The 18,971-nt window shown below is 46.7% G+C and overlaps 2 long non-coding RNA genes across 2 annotated transcripts in view; one reads left to right on the plus strand and one right to left on the minus strand.

Annotated features, from left to right (window-relative positions):
• The window catches only part of LOC112545617 (uncharacterized), a 105,148-nt gene extending 97,143 nt beyond the window's left edge, over window positions 1-8,005 (minus strand). The window contains exon 1 of the long non-coding RNA XR_012902818.1: window positions 7,922-8,005. This is a non-coding gene — a long non-coding RNA (uncharacterized LOC112545617). The remainder of the gene's footprint in view (window positions 1-7,921) is intronic.
• Window positions 8,006-10,856: 2,851 nt separating this feature from the next.
• Window positions 10,857-16,477, plus strand: LOC142827647 (uncharacterized). The gene is made up of 3 exons (XR_012902349.1): window positions 10,857-11,266; window positions 15,163-15,303; window positions 15,861-16,477. It is a non-coding gene; the product is annotated as an uncharacterized LOC142827647 (long non-coding RNA).
• The last annotated feature ends 2,494 nt before the right edge of the window (window positions 16,478-18,971 follow it).

The raw sequence follows: 18,971 nt of genomic DNA on the forward strand, positions 1-18,971 counted from the left end.
ATGCTAATGAGGGACTCATTTGCACGAGTCGCAATCTCATTTGCATATTTTCTGCTGATCCGTTTTTGCGCCAAGGGTTTTTGCACAAAAACAAGCAGTATGGATGTTTTCTTTTTGTGCAAAAACCCCTTTTCCTCAAGATGCTTATGTGGTATACCGATTTTGTGGAAAAAGAGGTTTTTATGAAAAAAGAAAACATCCACGCTGCTTGGTTTTACACAAAAGCCCCTAGCACAAAAACAGATCGGCAGAAAATATGCAAATGAGATCACGACTCATGCAAATGAGTCCCTTATTAGCATATTTTTTGCCAAGAAAACTCATAGTGTGGACGTAGCCCAAGATCAGCATTTTGTAAACGCCTTGCCAGCAGGCGGCAGGAATACTGAGCATGCTCAGATCATTTTGATTAAGTGAATGGCACGTACCAGGCAAAAGAAGTGACAGCTGAGGGAAAGATGCAGGAAAACAAAGAGCAGAGAGTGCAAAGAAGAGGCGCAAGGAAAGGAAACAGGAAGTTCAAGAGAAGTGGTGGCCTAGACAGAAGATAAAGATAGGCTAGATGTCAGAGACAGCCACTGAGAAGTCTCTAAAGCAGGCATGTCCAAAGTCCGGCCCGCGGGCCAATTGCGACCCGTGTTCTGGTTTAATACGGCCCCACAGGTAATTTGGCAATATCTATCTTTTATGGCTCCCAACGAATCCATATGTATTGAGATGAATACATTGTAAAATCTCAGTTAATGTCAGTTGGTCTAAATCAGTTATAAATATATTTGGACACAACATGTATAGTTGGTGTTATGTTCCTGTTCATATTTTTTGAACTTAAAAGTTGACAGACAACCTTTATTACCAATAATACGTAATGTACTTTACAATGTTCCTGACATATATTTCAGCTTCCTGGATTTTTTTTTTCATCTGGCCTTCAGATATGAAAGGCAGAGTGATTTAACACCTGTTTAGATTTGTCATCCATGTGACGAAATGAAAAGTATGCTGTTTGCAATAAACTTTGCATAAAATAGTTAATTTGCATTTAATTTTAATGGTTCAAAGAATGTCAGGCAAAATGGTCGGCCCTCACGCATGTTCACTTCATCAAATCTGGCCCTTTTTGAAAAAAGTTTGGACTCCCCTGCTCTAAAGAGTGTGGCTGCTGGAGGCCCTGCTATCATCTCTTCGTTGTAATAATTCTAAGTGGTGCCTAGCTGTGCATCACTATGGATGTTTTTAATCATGAGACCCTGGCTGCAAACCATCTGTTCCAGCCTGGGCTTATTGCTAAGACGCTTCCTGGGGTCAAATCGTCCTTTGGCTCTGGATCATTACTGGACAGGTTTCTCCTGGCATGGGATAGTGAGCAGAGCCGTTCATGCTGTCTGGGTGTGGTCAATTTCTGGTTTTATTTTTACAGACCCTCCTGGAGCAGAGAGACAGACTTGCAGTGGTGCCAGTTAGCAAAGCGAGCAAGGCTGTGACCTTGATAGCACCTTTGTGCAGAGCTCAAAGGCCAAGGTGAGATGAAGGGGAGCAAGCAAGTAATGAAAGAGTATGAAGAGAAAGGGGACTGTTGTGAAAGGCAATAAGGGAGGGGCTAACAGCAGAGGGTCCCGTAAGCAGGGTTGAGAGGGACACAGCTCCCTCTCACTTCAGTCTCCTCTAACTTCCATCATCGAGGGAGAGAGGTCATAATAATAAGCTTAGCTCCCACTGAGCTAGAGAGGAATCTCTGCTTTAAGGTGGTAGCAGGACAGCCCTCGTGTTGATCAGGGTCTCTGAACAGACACCCCCCCTCCCAAACAGTGAGTTCTCCACTAAGACACAACTGTACAAGTGCAATCTCCAACTTGGGAGGGCAGAGCAAATTTCACCAGGCATCATAATGCTAAGGTGGGTCAGGCAGGTTATAATTGGCTCCTCCTGGGCCTCCCACAAGCTACATTTTTCCCAGGCAGAGTGGCACTCAGTGAAATTTACCTCCGACCTGTGGGAGGAATCTCTCAGATGCTTCCAACCTGATCTTTTAAACCAAACAGCTTAGCCATTAGTGTAAGCAAAGATGAAACCCACACACACTAAGGCTATGTATACACTGGCGGGTTCTTGTGCCAGAACTATGCAAATAAGGCTAAGCGTGGAATATCACTGAGCCTCATTTGCATATCTAATGAGCCGCCATTTTGCGGAAGAGGCTCTTGTGCCAGGAGTGTTTACACTGCCCCTTCTTGCGCAAGAAAACCCCTCTTGTGCAATGCTGTTATTCCGGAAAATAATCAGCGTAACAGCATTGCGCAAGAGGGTTTTCTTGCGCAAGAAGGGGCAGTGTAGATAGCTCCTTCTGGCGCAAGAGCCTCTTCCGCAAAATGGCGGCTCATTAGAAATGCAAATGAGGCTGAGCAATATTCCACGCTTAGCCTCATTTGCATATTTCTGACGCAAGAACCCGCCAGTGTAGACATAGCCTAAGAGTACAACTACATGGCACGTTTTGAAATAAGCTATTCCAGAAGATATACTCCAAAATAGCTTATTTTGAAATAGCACATCTACACTATAGGGAAGCCTCAAAATTAGTCCGAGGCACGCTTTCCTAATATGGACATGCTACCTCAATTTAGAGGCCTTGGTGGCACTGGAGAGTAATTACTCTGAATGGCTCTGGGAAGGAGCCATTTCAAAATCGCAGCATGGGAGCATCCACACTACCTCTATTTTAAAATAGCTGTTTCAGAATGGGCATTATTCCTCATGGAATGAGGTTTACAGAAGTCGGAATAAGCCATCCGTTACTTTGGATTTATTTCAAAATAATGGAATTGCTGTGTAGATGCTCGCATTGTTATTTCGAAATAACGCTCCCCAATAGGGAAGAGGTTTTGGAAGGTAATTGTTAATCATTACCAGTTTTGATACTTACAAATGATGATTATGCCACTGGAAGAGATTAACTACCCACATTACATGGGATGAACCTTCTCCTGAAATAGGAAGTCTCCCTTCCACAGAAGTCCACATAATTTAATAGTGCTTTGTTAACATAATCACTTGACATAAAGCTACAATAAAGTTGTGGAGTCAGATACCACAAGGGACTGGGTAGCCCTGTGAATGGGCCATGTTCCCGTCCTGCTCTCTCAACTCAGCACACTCAGACTGGCTTAATGTCCAAAATTAACCCCCTTCCTCAGGTTTGCTTTCATTGCCAACTTCAATAACAAAACATAAACCTCAGCCAACATTTTTCTGATCTCGGTTTATTTGCAGAGAGCTTAATTACACGATATTTTTGTCTTGAATGCCCTCTTTTCATCAGAGCAGGCCCCACACTTTTATAACCAGTATTGGTGCTAATGAGCTGCATCTGGTCTGCTTTACAGCATGAGACAGTGAAATATTTCTGCATCTTTCCATAGAAGTCTTAATTCGGACATGTTCCTTAGAGGAATATGGCGTGTTGGTGTCACATCTGTCACGCCAGATCCTGGTCTCATTTACTCCAAAGGATATTCAGAGTAACTCCTTTGGCATCTTTCTGGTTTGACCCTGAAGTAACTGAGGTCAGAACTTAGTCTTTACATCAGTAGAACGGTGTTTAGACCAGTTCACACAGGTGAGACAGACACATTACAGAACAGTCTGGTGACAATCATGAAACATTATGTCCCAATTCAGTACATGTTTGTACACCAGCTCTACAAGGCAAATATAGCAACCTTATCAGAGAGCGAGCGCTTAAGTGTGTGTGAACTTATGTTCTGCCAACGTCACAATTTGTAACCCAGTTTGTAATCCAACTGGCAAGGAGGGCTCAAAATGTGATGGATGTCTGCATTGCACATGGCTAATACTCTGTTGGGAGCTTGCCGTGACAGCTAAGAATGCTTGGCCCCTGCCAGAGGCCTAGGCTGGTACACTGCTGTCTTCCGGTAGCTGGTTCAGTACACCAGTCTTTTGCTGTGGGGAAAGGACACCCTGACTGTGCATGTGTAACTGGTTTGGCCAGTTCTCCTTCCTTCCAACTGACTGTGTGGTAAAACGTCCCAGAGTACATTGCCCCACAGGCTGCCACTCTGTGTGCACGTCCTCCGGGAGTTCTACCCAGGGCTAACACCCCGTGAGTGAGCTGCCTAAACTTTCCCAGAATTAACTGACACAAACACGGCCAGGCAGCATGGCAGGTCTGAACCTGCCAACACAGTTGTGATGGCAGAAAAAACTGCTGAGGACACACACTCTGCCCTTTTCCTTTGTACCCAGTGACTGCACCTCTTGCTGGGCAGGAGATCATCATAGATGTAATTGCAGCAGTAATGGGCCTACGAGGACACTTGCATGTATTACCCAGGCTTCCTCAGCAGACACTCTCTGTTTGAAAGAGGTGCCTCCGGGACCAACACGTTAGATCCCATTTCACACACACCCCTGACCCTCTTAGAAAAACGTGCTTGGAGCATGCAATTCCCACACAACATGAAATAGACTCATAGACTTTAAGGTCAGAAGGGACCATTATGATCATCTAGTCTGACCCCCTGCACAGTGCAGGCTACAGAATCTCACAGAACTGGGCCGGCATCCATGTTTGTACCCAGATTCCTAAGTGCTGCTCCCTTTTATCTCACGCAGTCATCCATTTTAATCAGCCCCTTTCGGCACTACAGAGCAGCTTAAAACACCAGCCCGAGGATTCCTTCAGATTCATTTATGGTGTGGGCAGGGAGCATCTGTCCACACAACCTACCAAGGCTCACTCTTGTCAGGTTCTGCATATCTGTAACTAACTGCCAATGATTTCTGTGAGCTTTGGGGGCACTTGAAACCGTTCAGGGTGCTCTGGGCACTTCAGAATACTGGGCCCCAAAGTAACACAAAAAGCTAGGTTGGGAGAGGCACCCGCTGCCTTTACATCTGGTATTTATAGTTGAAAAGAGTGGAATGGTTAAAGAACCTGTCCTCAGGCCAAAGAGGGTTCTTTACTCAAATCATTTGGCTGTTACATTTGCCCTGGACTCATAACACATATCTGGAAGAAGGGGGAAAGAGGAGGAGGAGCAGCAGCAGCGAATGTGAATGTGACTCTGACCTTCCTAGGAGAGTGAAGTTATTGATACCACACTGGGCTGAAAGCTGTGATGCACTGTAGGCCTACAGAGAGCAAATTACAGAATGCAGCCAAGCACGATTCTGTAACACAAGTTGTCTAAATGAAGCACAGTTCCCTCTTACCAATCCCATTTTTTCTGTCTGAAAGATACTTTGTACATTTAATATGATAGAAGCTGAGATCCGGATACTAAAAACAGTTTGCTGCGATAGGATACTCATCGGCACATGTGGTTTGCCAGACTGACTGCTGGGGTGAGGGACATTGAATTAGTAGTAGATACTCCTCACCCCCAGGAAGATTTCCTCAGTATTTCTAACAGAGCTAGAGCATCAGCAAAACCCATCCCTAAAATCTTGATGTGAGAAAGGATAAACCTGCTTCCTGCAGAACCCTCATGGAAAACAAAATTACTTCTATTTCCACAACAGACCCCTCTGGTCTGATTCTTATCTCACATCAGTTTTATGTGAGCTTCAGTGACTTCTGAGAGTCACTTCATAATTACTCTGGTGTCTGTGAGACCAGAATCTGGCCAGATCGTGCCTGTGACTAGAGACAATATTTAGCTCTTTCTTCTCTATAAAATGATGAGGTGTATCCAGGTTTATAAAGCTGGAGGAAGAAACCCCCTGTTATTTGTCAAGGGAAGTCAGTGTTTAAGAAAGGGTCTGGGTTGACAGCAATGTTCTCTCTAATTTTTTCCATCCACGTGCAGTATAAATTGTTTTATGTGCAGAATAAATTTTGTTATGTGCACTGAGGCATGTGTGGATGTGCACTACCAGTAGAAACACATGCTGCCGGCTGTGGGTGCTCAGCTAATGAGCTGGGCGACATTGGAATCTCTCCTTGGTGGTCACCCAAGTGAGCGCACAGCTTACGTGGAATACTGGTTGATAGTACTGGAGCCTGAAATCCTGTTTACCTACAGCTTGGGCACAGGATAGGCCATCCACCTGTGCAAACTTCCTCACATCACCTTTGACAAAGTGTCTTAGCTCTTGCCTGGGAGGGATGGGCGCTGAAGGTGAAAGGGAAGGCTGGCTGGCTGGCTTCCATGGCTCATTTCATTCTAGCTCTCTTTGGTCAGGCAGCTAAATGAGGACACGGATGGTGCTCCCTCTCCCCTGGGAATTAGACAGCTCACTAACTCACTGCACACTGGTCACCACCACCATGGGCTGCACTCAGACTGCTGTCAGAGGCAAAACATTCCCTGTACTAAGGCCACACCCTTCAACAGGCAAACTTCTGTGCTGAGCCAACATTTAAAATCTGCCCAAGGTGCCCGGAACTATTTTATTTTTAAAGACCAACATCTGTTGGACAATTGATTTGCTCATGTTGGTGATGGCAATGAAGAGCAGGTTCCAGCACATGTCCATTGTTGAGTCTCCTGAGCCATCTAGCTGTGTTTCCAGGCTGTGGCTAAGTTTTAGACCGTTCACATGAGGCCGAAGATCAGGAACTTCCTTCCCATCCCTGGTCCTGATCTGGCCGATCCATTGAACAAGGAATCAGAAGAAGCACTAACAAAAGACAGGACTATGCAGCACTTTAAAGACTAACAAGATGGTTTATTAGGTGATGAGCTTTCGTGGGCCAGACCCACTTCCTCAGATCAAGTTGTGGAAGAAAATTGGCATGACCATATATACCAAAGGGATACAATAAAAAAAAAGTGAACACATATAAAATTGTCAAATCAGATCTTAGAACAGAAGGGGGGTGAGGAGGGGAGGTTAGTGTCTATAAGATAATGATATTAGGGGTGATAACTGGGGAAGCTATCTTTCTAAGGGGTAAGATAATTAGCATCTTTGTTAAGGCTAAAGTGTAAAGTGTCAAATTTAAGCATGAACTAGACGTCCTCATGTGGAGCAAGGATGAGAATGGGGCTCCCTCACCTCCTGTAAAATGGATGTGCTACCTGGTATGACCCAATTGCACACACGAACATTACTGCACCTTGATGTAGAGTTGCCAACTTTCCCGAGTAGACGCCAGTGTAATGAAAACACCCTACCTTGTCATTCTGCGCAACTTTTCCCAGCTTCCAGCCACATTGCAACGCAGCCAGTTTTGGACACGACTGCTGGAGAAATCTCTGGCTAACCCGGGCGAGGGGAAGGGGTTATCCGACTACCCACCACATCATTCAGACTAAATAGTGCTATTCGTTCGGTTGTGAGAAAGACAGGAAGCCTTTTCAGCGAGCTTCCCTTGTGCCCAGCAGCACGGTCCAAATTTGTGGAAACAGAGTTGCACAGCAGAGGAAAAAGAAAAGCCAATTGGCCCATGTTCCCCACCACTGAGCCAAGGGTTGCTAAAAGCCTTCATGTCCTTGTACATCTTCAGTATCCTGTCCCAGGCTAGTCCTTTACACTAACCCCCTTGGATTTACCACCTGTGCATTAGAGACTGGGAGCTGGAAGTGCAGCTGTACCACGTGGTTAGAAGTCGTTTCCATCATATCCAGGCTTCATTGGCTCTCAGAACCTCCACAATACACGTTGCTCCAATGCCATGGATTAGACGAGGCCTGGTCTGGGTCTAAACTTTCTCAAAGGTCCAGGCTGTTCTGAGGCAAGGACTAGAGGTGGCAGGGTTTTAGCTTCCATGGGGGTGGGCAGGTATATGCTAAATAACATAGGTGAGAACTGACAGGGGTCAGGCCCAAACTCCAATCCAGTTCCAAACTTTCCCAATTTCTGCAGCAGCTTGGACCCAACCTCTTGGACCTGGCCCATCTCCTCTACACAGCTCCAGGGCTTTGCCAGTGGCCCAGAGTTAGTCCCACTCACTCACCTTTTCATGCTGCTCCTCAGGCTTTTAAAAATAACTTCCCTTTTAGGGGGCCTTGGGAATTGCTGTTCGCTTGCTACTGGTGTTATAACCAAGCTCCAGAGCAGCTGTAGGAGCAACTCCCATTATGGGTATTGAATCATCACCACACCCACTTCACTGCATTTTCCTGGGTGTAACACCTGGGCGAGTCCTGGGGCTGCTTGGCAAAACCTTAAGGCTTCCAGAGCAAAATTCTCCCTCTCTCCTCCCCGCCTAATCCCAATTCAATGTGACGGGGTGTTTTGCAGTAATGAACATCCAGCCTTGTGCCCTTCAGAAAGAGCACCCTGGTACCTGGGGAAATTCTAGCACAGCCCATACAGGGAGAGGGTGGATTAGATCCAGTGTTTCACAGCCAACTGACTTATAAGGAATCTGATACGTAAAGCAGCAGCACTTTTGTTTCCTGGCTGGGAGGAACAGATTACTTACAAAGATACAAATACACCCTTCCTAGTCACAGGTTAAAATTAAATAAAACAGACAACAGAGCAGCGCAGCTGTTCTGCTTGTAGAGCTGCAACTGACTTCCATTTCCTCCCTGGAAGGAAAAAAAAAAGTGTGGATCCAAAGAGCCGGATTGTGGCCCAGGCAATACTTCTGTTGCATTGCTTCATGAAGTAGCCTTAACAAGGGAGCCGAGGACTACACTGCGGGGAATCTCTGGCTGGCAAAGAGACTCTACTACGCCATAGGGTTGCTAAGCATCTAGTTTTTGACTGGAATATCTGGTCAAAAAGGGACCCTGGCAGCCAAGTCTGACTGACCACCCACAGTGGGGCGGGCGGGCTCCATGCCCAGTGGCTCCCAGGAAGCAGCAGTTTGTCCCTCCAACTTCTAGGCCGAGAGGCAGCCAGAGAGACTCTGTGTGCAGCCGCCACCCACACCCCAGCTCCATAGGCCCAAATAACCAGAAACGCCACGGTCATGGCCACTGGGAGCTGTGGTGCCTGCAGGTAGGGGCAGCACACAGAGCCCCTCTCCACCCCTCCACCTAGGAACTGGAGGGATGCTGCCACTTCCTGTCAGCCATGCAAACTTCCTCCATCCCTGGAAATGCCCAGGCTGCCTGAAGTCAGTCCCACCCAGAGCCTGACCTGCACCAGCCCTTAGTCCCTTCCCACACTCCAAAATCCTTTACACGCCCCCCCAGCCCAGAGCCCCCTCCCACACTCCAACCCCTTGCCCCAGCCTGGTGCAAATGAGCAAGGGTTGCGGGGGAAGGGGAGAGGCTACACCACCACCTCTCAGCTGCCGCCTTCTAACACAAGGGCCATATTGGGGTGGAGTCAGGGCTAGAACGTACTTCATTCTACAAACCCCCTAAACTAAACCCTTTCTTAACTAGAGTAAGGTAGAACAGCCCTGAGCCCTAGAGCCAGCTCAACAGCCTTGGGGCATGTCAAGGTAGCAGACAGCTGGCCCAGAGGGTGCAATCTCAGGCAGCTGAAGAGGGGATCCATGCTGAGTCCCTCCTATTCCATCCTAGTGGAGGAATGGGCTGGCTTCTGCATGGCACGTCTGCCCATGGTGGAAGGCGACCCAGCTGGCGCAACCCATTCCTGAGCGCTCTTCCAAATCAAAATGGCTCCTCCGACATCACCATCAGCCTCACCCAGGGGGCCTCCTTCAAAAATCTCTGCCAATTCCAGGGATGTAGCATGAGGGCAGCGTTAGCACATTAGGCACAGACTGAGCAACAGCCAGCATGGAACTGAATGAGGACAACCCCGCCAGGCTGCAAAGGCTCCGTACAGTGTGTCTGTCTGTTGCTAATTATATTTACTGGGTTTTTTTTAAAACTGAAGATGAGTCAGAAAAAGAAAGAGAAAAACGTCCTTTGTTGCTGTGAAAGCAGAAGGCTGTCTCCTGAGGGTGTGTGTGATACACTACTGTCACGGTATGACAATGGAAAAAATGACTGCTGAGCCAACCAAGCCCCCATAAATCCCTAACGATATCTCTTCTGGCCCACATTTTCTACAAGTCAGTGCCTGTACTGCATACAAAACAGCAATCAATATGAAAGAATCTCTCTCCTCCATGAAGCCAGAGTTTGAGTACAGCTGAGTCTAATATTCCAGCTCAGGAAGAGATCCTTTTAAAAGTCGGTCACATTAACTTAAAGGCGACAATCTGGCAGAAAAGCAAGGAGCTCCCATCCCCCATCCCTTTCCCCTCCATAAATATGAAGAGCAGATGGCTTCAATGAACAGACATCGTTATTAATTACAATATTGTTACACAAACAAAGCACGCCTAGCGATGTGTCAGATCCGCATTCACGTGGGATGAGAACAAAAGTCTTTTTCTTTGCCAGGTGATTCTGCCTCCTTATTTAATCTGATTGGAATGTATGGGTGCCAAACGACTGACCTATATGTACGTATATTTACACAGGGATAGTGAACTTACTGTGAGAAAACCCTGTCTTAGCAAGTTTCTCTGGCCTTCTGCCAGCCTCTACATGTTGGGCAAGTGACCCTACCCAGTCAAGGGTTGCATCAGTCACCCCCGCTCCCAGGATGTCCGGGCACAGGAGTTGGCAGCCAGGCAAGATGCAGTAAACTGGTTTTTTGAAACTGACATTCCAAAGAATGTTACAACACCCCAGCTGATTTTCATTGGGTTTGTTTATTTCCTTCTCCATTCAGGAAGACCACACAGAGTTTGAAAAGACTTTTTTTTTCTGGCAGCACAAAGGGCTCTTCTCTGGGGCCTGATTCTCCTCTCACATCAGCTTCATGCTGGAGTAACTCCACTGAGGTCCCCAGTGTTACTCCTGACTTGCACCAGGGTAAGGGCAGTGCCATCAAGTCCGCAGCTGCCAATATTTAGGAAAAACTATTTCTAGGGGCAGTTCTCCAAATAAGCATCCTCCAGTGCAGCAGGATTGAGAGGAGGATGGGTTCAGCTACTGTGCTAGGCAGAAGGCAGCTGGTGACTCATTGCTCCTCTCCCTGTCTCTGGTCTGCACCCAGCAGATGGATCAGGGAAGCAGAGAGAATGGAGAACCAGCATAGTGGCTCCTAGTGCTACTACAGTCTGGGGACTCCGGTTGGGGACATCAGCACCAGGGATGTGTGTCAAACCCAGGACATTATTGGTGAGAACAGGTCCATTGGCAGCAATGGCAGACAGGGAGCCAAATTCTGCTCTTGGTTATTGAGGTGTAAATATAGAGAAATTTCATCAGTTTCCATTCAGGATTCGCTCGGGGGCTACAGAACTGAAGCTGGACAAGGAGGTGGTGCCTCAAGGCACATGCCTTTCGTGCCTGGGGGAAGTGACATCGGCCTACAACAGGTAGGGAAACCTGACAAAAATATTGCTCCTGGCATTCAACTGCTTCCACACTGAGTCACTGTTTAAAATGTGCTGAAGGGAGGCTTCCCATTACTCAAAACCTCCAGCAAATTCACTTCCTGTCTTGGCAACTCATCTTCCTCTTGCTCCTCCTCTATTTCATACTGCTGGTCACAACAGCATCTAATAATGAGAGCTGCTTCTCAGAGCTCCGCTGCTGGACTTCACTAGGCTCTGAGCAGCTGTCTTCCCCCCCCCTCCCCCCCCCCCTCCCCGCTCTTGTTTAAAACATTTCAAGAGGTGACTGAGGCTAAAACTCCTGCACTTCTAAATTACAGCACTGCTAAACCACGGCACGCAGCTCTCACATCAAGGCCCTGATGATGCTGGCAAAGCGAAGGCCACCAAAGTCAAAGGGAGCTGTCAGCACTGGTCTTAAGGCTGAGCAAACTGGGTCTATGCCCAGGGTGCCGTAGCCAGAGGGTGAGGGGCAACTGGTCATGGGTGTTGCAAGGCAAAGGGGGTGGAGGGTACTGGGCAGGGGAGCACCGTGGCAGGACATGCTGGAAGCTCAGGGCTGGGGTTGGGGGGCACAGGTGGGAAGAAAGTGCAGGAATTGAGATGAAAGGGGCACTATGCAGAGGTTGGGGCAATGAGAGTGCAGTGGAGCCCATGGGTGCCAGGGGAAATGGGTGGTTCTAGTCAAGGCACTAAAACACTGGTTTGCTCAGAAAGCCATTTTCCCTGAGGCCAGCCCAGGGAGCCATGCAACTGCAAAGGCCCCATATTTCTAATATGTCCTCAGGTCTGTGTGCCCTAGGATGAGCACACCCAGGCTTTCAAGCTGGCCAGACTCGTGTAACTCTCTCAGGCCAGAGAGCGATTGTTTGGCTGCAATGTATCATATGACTTTGTGCATAGAGTTACATTTTAACTGAGAACGTTTAACAAGTATGACTGATGGGCTTCTAAAATTGGCAGCAGAAAAATGAGCTGAGGAAGTCATGGAAAAAACCCACAAGCGAGGCCATTCCACGTTATGCACAATTTCTGGGCTCTTTTTCCAGTCTTCTGGGGGTTTTTATTTTTTTTTTTCAGATTGTGGAAAATATTTTCCAGATACACAGGCCTGGCCTCACTGAGTACATATTTATGCCAAGTTTATAAAAAGCAGCTGCAGACAGGGTTGAATGAAAGGATTACATTGCTGTCTGTCTTCCAGAAGGTGCTTTAGTTCACACCGTCCTAGATTTCTTAAACCTCCATGAATTTGTCACCCCCCTCCGACCCCCCACACAATGTGTATCTCACAATGAAAACAAATATCGTTTTGTGTGCGTATGTTGCAGTGGTGCCCAGGCACTGTTTATTCTGGCTTCTATCACAGGTACTAGGCTAGCTTTGCCTCCCCACTGCACCCAGCTTCCTCACCTCATGGGCTGGCCATGGTTAGGCAATACTCAGTAGTTCTTTAGCTGGAGTGGGCCCTTACGCTGAACTTGGGCAATTACAAAGGGGCTCAGAAAAGAGCTTAAGCCCCGCCTCCCATGTAGCTGTGCTCAGTGGAGTTCAGGCTTCACCGAATCCTAGGCTCACGCACTCTGGGATTGCTAGATTTTGACACCAGAGGGGGTCATTATGATAATCTAATCTTCCAGCATAATGCAGCCCCTCCAGGTTCAAACAGAGATCTGGACAGTAGAGACATAACCTTCCATTGAAGCACTGTCCTGCCATAGTCAGCAGGATACACGAGCACAGGCCTGAAATGCTTGACAGCCAAGCAGCTATTTGCGGTGGCGGGGAGGGGACCAAAAGTAAATGGAGATAAAAGGGTACGAGAGGTGGCGAACTGCGGATTGCACATTAGATTGCTGTGCCCTGCTGCTTTTTGCAGTCGAATGTCTTACGAGTAAGTGAGCTGAGAATGACGGTGTTACATCAGGAATATCGGTCAAGACAATGTTTCCTGGCAATTGTTTGAGAAAAGCTTTTCTCACAGCTAATTGCTCCCAGGAGGCTGCAGTTTCTCTGTTTTTAGAAGGAGAGTGATTAAGAAAGAAGGTTTTTAAACCTCTGCACCCTGCCGTGGGACAAAGAACCGGGGGGGTGGGGGGGAGCACAACAGCTGTAATGTTCTATGAAATGATTTTGTTCTGTTCTCTTGATGGAGTGGTGGGTGGAATCATCAGTCTGGGTGAGATAAAAACAGAAAAAGCAAGAATTTTACAGGAAAAAAGACTCCCAACTCTCAGAGTGTCCTATTGCCACCTAGTGGTAGTGGCTCCAGGAGAACAGCGGAAACATGCTACTGCAAGCTCACACTCTGTGCTGGCAATGAGCGTGACTGAGCCAAACCTGAGTGGCAGTGTGAGCCCCTGGGCCAGGTCGCAATGCCCGGAGAGGGGAGGCAGGCCCTGCTGAGCTGCTGCTACAGGACAAGCACAGGGCGGGGCTTGCTTTCCAACAACCCCTTCCAAAACCCTCTCCACATGTTTGTTTGCCTACAGCCCTGTGGCTCATAAGAACGGCCATATGGGGTCAAACCAAAGGTCCATCTATCCCAGTGTCCTGTCTTCCCACAGTGGCCAATGCCAGATGCCCTAGAGGGAGTGAACAGAACAGGTAATCACCACGTGATCCCTCTCTGGTCTCCCATTTCCAGCTTCTGACCAACAGAGTCTAGAGACCAACAGAATTCCTACCCATCCTGGCTAATAGCCATTGATGGACCTAACCTCCATGAATTTATCTAGTTCTTTTTTGAACTCTGATAAAGTCCTGGTCTTCATCACATCCCCCATCCAGAACCCGGGGCAGGATCCAGCGTTTGGGAAATGCTGCTTTAACCCACGCTCCTCCAACGCATGGGTCTTCCTGCCGTCTTCCTCCAGTGCACTAATCTGATGGGTCCTATGTGAACACCGCCAGCTTCCCTGACTGCCAGAATACAAACAACAAGTCACATGTTGTCTGCCTGGCCACAAACCATATCCACAGCTCTGAAAAGAAAGGTGAAAAAAGGGAAAGGGGGAGAAAGCAGAAGCCTGGGGCATCAACACTTTTTAATAAAGGTTTAGTGGGAAACCCAAAAGACACCGTAAGCTATCCAGGACCCAGGGACACAACACACACAGATTAATAAGGTCCAAGCAAGAGTTGCTGTCACTGATTTTATTGAAAATCTGCTGCCCACGGTGGTAAACATTGATCTGCAAAAGGATTCTCACCATGCAGCATAATGAAAAATGTTATCAGTCCTGCTGAAAAAATACTGGGGGCAATGCAGCAGCGAGGACACTTCTGCAGAGACTCATAACCAATGAGATCTTGGAAGTAACCAACACGGAGAGAGAAATTAACTATACAGCAGCTGATTGTTTTTTCTGCACACCAGTTTATGACCCAGGTAAGGGGAAGGAAATAAGATAATAATAAACTCCACTTACATAGCACCTTGCATCCAAGGATCTTAATACATTTTAGCTCCGGGGTGAATTATTACATTCATTTGTAGATGGAGAAACTGAGCCACATAGTGGTTTATCCTGGCTTGCGCAGTGAGTCAATTCATAGAGCTGAAGGTCAGAAGGGACCATTAGATCATCGAGTCCAATCCCCTGCGTATCACAGACAATTAACTTTCATTCAGTTACCCCTGTACTGTAGCCATTGGTTCTCAACCGGGGGGGGGGGGGGGTGTACAGTCAACTCATCTAGAAAATTACAAGGCTACACAAAAAGCACTAGTGAACTCAGTACAAACTAACCCCTGCTGCAAACTGCTTTCTGTACTATACACTGATGTGTAAGCACAGTTTTTATATTCCAATTGATTTATTTTACAATTATATAGTAAAAATAGGAAAGTAAGCGTTTTTTTGTTTCACTAACAGTGTGCTGTATCACTTTTGGAAAGGTTGAGAGCCACTGGTCTAGCCCAGAAACTTGTTCCTGGCCCAAGCATATCTTCTTCCAGACTTCATATGGAAGCATAAAGAGAATCCACCCCTTCCAGTGGTTCATCACCTGTGAAGGTACTTATATGCTGTAATCAAATCACCTTGATGCTTATAGTAAACTAAACAAATTGAATTAATTGACTGTCTCACTATGAGACATTTTCTTCAACCTTTGAATCATTTTTGTGACTCTTCTCCACATCCTCTCCAATTTCAACATCCTTTTAAAAATGTAGAACTGTGCTCTATGGCCCCATGGGTGCCATATAGAGAGGTAAAATCCCCTTCCTCCTCCTTCCTACTTCCCTGTTTATACAGCCAAGGATCACATTAACCCCTCTTAGCAGGTGTTCATGTTGAGTTGCTTGTCCTTTATGACCCTCAACTCCCTTTCAGAGTCATTTCTGTCCAGGATACAGCTCCCCCATTTGGTAGGACTATCCTGCATGCTTTGATCCTAGACATGGAGCTTTTGCATTTGGCTATATTAAAGTGCAATTTTTGAATGGACCCAGCTGACCAAAGTGGTCCAGATCACTCTGTATAACCACCCTGGCCTCACCACAGTGTACCAATTGGACAATCTTTTTATTGGCAATTTTATCAGCAGTGATTTGTATGATTATTTTCAGTTCACTGATGCACATGTTAAAGTGTCAGACCTACCACTGATCCCTGAGGAACCCCACAAGAAGCACCCCAGAAGATATTGATGCTCCATTGACAACTATGTTTTGAGATCCATAAGTTAGCCAGTTCTCAATCCATTTAATCTGTGCTCAGTTTATATTGTATTGTGCTAATTTTGCAATCAGAATGGCTGAGCTGGGACTACAACCCAGGAGGAAGAATTGCCTGCTCCCAACTAAACCTCTGGGATCAAAAATAAGCTTCGGAGGGCTGTATTATTTCTGAGGAAGTATTGGCCAGTGGTGAAGACAGATCAATGGGTGTGATGATTTCTGCAACCCACTGCCAATCTCTGCCATAAGAAGAACCCTACTGGATCAGACCAAAAGTCCATTTAACCCAGTATCCTGTCTTCCAACAGTGGCCAATGCCAGACGCCCCAGAGGGAGTAAACAGAACAGGTAATCCTTATGTGATCCCTCTCTTGTCACCCATTTCCAGCCCCTGACAAACAGAGGCTAGAGACACCACTTCACCCATCCTGGCTAATAAGCATCGATGGACCTAACTCCATGAATTTATCTAGTGCTTTTTTGAACCCTGTTAAAATCCTGGTCTTCACATCAAAACCAGTGCTGCTGGTGCGGCTTGAAATCACAACCTCAGCACAGCGCTTCAGAATACTGCCCTCTAAGTACAGTGCACTAACCAGTTGTACCACGAGAGCACCCAAAGAACATCATGCTCCACACTGGAGAATTGAACCCCCTGTGTGATAGGGGGAGCTATGCACAACTATAATAACAAGGAAAGAGCAGGGCCTCTTATATGTTGTTTTGGCAATTAAGGGCCTAGCTCCTATTTGTGCCTTTGAAAATCTCCCCCTAAACTGTATACCCCCTTTCCTGTCTGTGTAAGGGATGCTGTGAACCCTAATACATTAATCTTCACAGGCTCATCGGTGTTCCTGTGGGGTGAAAGGTGCTATCCAGCTGCAAAATACTGTTAGACGTTTTTGAAAGCACGCTGGTTATAAAAATTATGTACACAGTGTTGCAATTATAAGATTGCTTATAAACTGTTCTCCATTGAAGTTTTATACTAGGGTAATTGTGATTTTATTGCATCTCATTGTAACAGAAAGTTCCAGCTCCTGGGGACAAGTGATTCCAGAAGAATCTCAACTCCTGGGGGGCAGGGAGTTCATGTCAATCTACTCTTGAGAGGGCCATACATAGCTCTGGGGAGACATTAAAAAAAAAGGCTGAGAGCACTGCAAAATCAGATAAAAAGCAAAGACCTGTAAATCAGCTGCTGACCCCTACTGGTTATATACATTGAATGTATCATTTATCTCCACCTCAGAGACAAAACCCTGGTTTTTGTATTGCCTAGCACAGACCCAGTCAGCAAACAGGAACAGAGGAGGCAGCTAGGAATGGGAGTGGAAGGGGACTGCTGCTTGGTTTTTTTGTTGTTATATACAAAGATTTCTATCACTTCCGTTTCAGGCATTGAGAAGGCTGAGGGCAATAGCTTGCCTTACAGGAGCAAAACAATCAGAGCACCACAGGTCGAGGTGTGAAGGTAAATTTGAGTCTGAAAGGAGAACTATACTTACCTATGATTAGGTACTGCAGCCAATTGAGTGGTCAGTTAAATAAGCTAGAGAAGAATTAACTAGTTAGCAGCTTTCATCAAAAACTTAACTCCATTCATCTGAAGAAGTGGGCTGTGCCCACGAAAGCTCATGAAACCATCTACACGTTTTGTTAGTCTCTAAGGTGCCGCAAGACTATTAATTATTTTTTAAGTTTCATAGAAGACATGGTTGGTCAGGCTTCCCTTTCCTCCATTCCTAGATTTAAACTGGCCACTGCTTTAATTAGTGGATCTGTACAATAATGCTATTGCTTTAGTCACCACAGATGACAAGCACAGGCCTTCCAAATGGAACAGTATCAAACACAGCCAGAGCTGGGAATCATGCAGTGCTGCAGCTCCAGCAAACACAGGCAAATATCACATTTTTCAACAAATTGTTTCTTGTCTCTTTTGTTTTCTACTACTGGGTTTAGTCCTTATGGTAAATGCCCCAGCAAATGTTTCTCGGGACTCATGCAGAGCAACTACCTCCAGACCTGAAAGCGTAGGTAAGTTTCCTTCACCTTTCAGTTCTTCCCCACTGCCTGGGCCCAAGGGCTTAGAGCAGGGGTGAGGAACCTAAGACCTGGGGAGCTTGCCTGGATCTGCTCCCCCCGCTTGTCCTCAGGGCTCCTTCTAGCATTGAGGAGTCCACACTGGTACTCCAGCTCCCCTTTCCCCCCCATAGGGGTTAAGCACACAAAATCTACTAGCCTGGGCCCCTCTAGGCTCTAGTGTGTGAAGGGAATGGGGGGAGTGTCTTTTTCCTTCTTAGTCTGGGGCCCTATCAGCAAGAGGGTTTTGTTTGTTTTGCTTCTCACTTGTGTGTGGCCCCTGACCCCAAAACAGGTTCCTCACCCCTGGCTTAAAGCTTTCTATCACTAGGGCTGTGTCTACACTGGACCCCTTTTCCGGAAAAGGGATGCAGATGAGACAAGTCGGAATTGCAATGAAGCGGGGGATTTAAATATCCCCTGCTTCATTTGTATAAACATGGCTGCCGCTTTTTTCCGGCTCGGGGCTTTGCCGGAGAAAAGAGCCAGTCTAGACGGGATCTTTCGGGAAAAAAAAGCCTTTTCCGAAAGATCCCTTATTCCTGATTTTAAGAGGAATAAGGGATCTTTCGGAAAAGGCTTTATTTTCTGAAAGATCCCATCTAGACTGGCTCTTTTCTCCGGCAAAGCCCCGAGCCGGAAAAAAGCGGCAGCCATGTTTATACAAATGAAGCAGGGGATATTTAAATCCCCCGCTTCATTTGCAATTCCGACTTGTCTCATCTGCATCGCTTTTCCGGAAAAGGGGTCCAGTGTAGACACAGCCTAGCAGTTTAGTTTGCATTTAACCAGCCACTTCCTAACCCTCTCCTTCCCATGCCACTGTTGTACATGCCCCCTGCCCATCCAGCACCTCTGCTGCTCACGTTTCAACTGCATCTGATCTAAACAAGAGTTTTGTTTTGCCAGAAAGAA

The sequence above is a fragment of the Pelodiscus sinensis genome, chromosome 3 (genome assembly GCF_049634645.1).
Source record: "Pelodiscus sinensis isolate JC-2024 chromosome 3, ASM4963464v1, whole genome shotgun sequence".
Taxonomy (NCBI): domain Eukaryota; kingdom Metazoa; phylum Chordata; order Testudines; family Trionychidae; genus Pelodiscus; species Pelodiscus sinensis.